Below are 1,380 nucleotides of genomic sequence, written 5' to 3'. Positions count from 1 at the left end.
ACCACACAAAACATTAAAATCTCATTAAATGTTTAAATGAGATTTTATGTGTATTTTTAAATCATTGCTTCTTAGTTAAATTATATAAAATCCATAATTTCTGCCATTAACATAAAAATAACAATTATAAAATGGAAAATAAAGCAAAATCAAAAGAAGGGAGGTAAAAAGGCGCTCATACTCCCATTTTCAAATCATTAGCATGTTAACATCTTTGAGAAATGGTTACTGCCATACACTGATGATAAGAAGATAAATTCTACCCTTTGGAAATTCAACGTGTATAACCATCCAGCTCTGATTAAAAAAAAAAACAACCATACAATAATTTATGGATATAATTACATAAAATTATGTAATCAACATATTAGATCCCAAACGTTAACATTACTGTTTTGGTTTGAGACAAAAGATTTACCTCTTTTGAGTATTTTGAAAGATTTCAACCAACATCTACACAATATTTAGATTTTTGTTTATGTGAGGAGTACAACCCATTATAGCTCAAAATTGACTTACTTCTGACATTGTATTTATTTCTTAGACTTGGGTGACATCATATCCTGCATAAATTAATGAATACTATGATCTCATTAATTGTCACAAAAGGTATGGGCAAGCAAAAATATGACAAACTCAGAATGAGCATGCAAAACAGCAAAACATCCAAATTTGCATACTTAGCCCTCTGCTTAGTTCTCTAAACACTTTGCTTCAAAGAAAATTGCCAGAAGTCACTTTGAAAAAGTTTATATATGTCAATTATGGCTGGTAAGAATCAAAAGCATGGAAAAGGGGCTTACAGTTTATAGGCTATGATGATTCCCAGTAAAATTTGCATTAAGTGGGGGAGAGGTAGTTTAAGCTGAGCTCCCTTTTACATGTTATTCTCCTAGAACTTCTGAAGCTATCAGCTTTCTTATCTTTTTGTTTTCAATCTGTTCAGGGTGTAGTTTTGATATAAGGGTGAAGATTGGGGCTTCCCTGGTGGCGCAGAAGTTAAGAATCCGCCTGCCAATGCAGGGGACACAGGTTTGAGCTCTGATCCAGGAAGATCCCACATGCCGCAGAACAACTAAGCCTGTGCACCACAACTACCGAGCCTGCGTTCTACAGCCCATAAGCCACAACTACTGAAACCCGTATGCCTAGAGCCCATGCTCCACAACAAGAGAAGCCACCACAATGAGAAGCCCATGCACCTCAAAGAGTAGCCCCTGCTCGCTGTAACTAGAGAAAACCCGCGCGCAGCAACAAAGACCTAATGCAACCATAAGTAAGTAAGTAAGTAAATAAATAAATAAATAAATTTAAAATGTAAAAAAAGGGCAAAGATTGATTGACTCTCTAGTCCATATTAATTTTATTTTCTAAGAGACA

This window comes from Physeter macrocephalus, chromosome 13 (genome assembly GCF_002837175.3).
Source record: "Physeter macrocephalus isolate SW-GA chromosome 13, ASM283717v5, whole genome shotgun sequence".
In the NCBI taxonomy this organism is placed as follows: domain Eukaryota; kingdom Metazoa; phylum Chordata; class Mammalia; order Artiodactyla; family Physeteridae; genus Physeter; species Physeter macrocephalus.
This window is presented reverse-complemented; position numbering follows the sequence as displayed.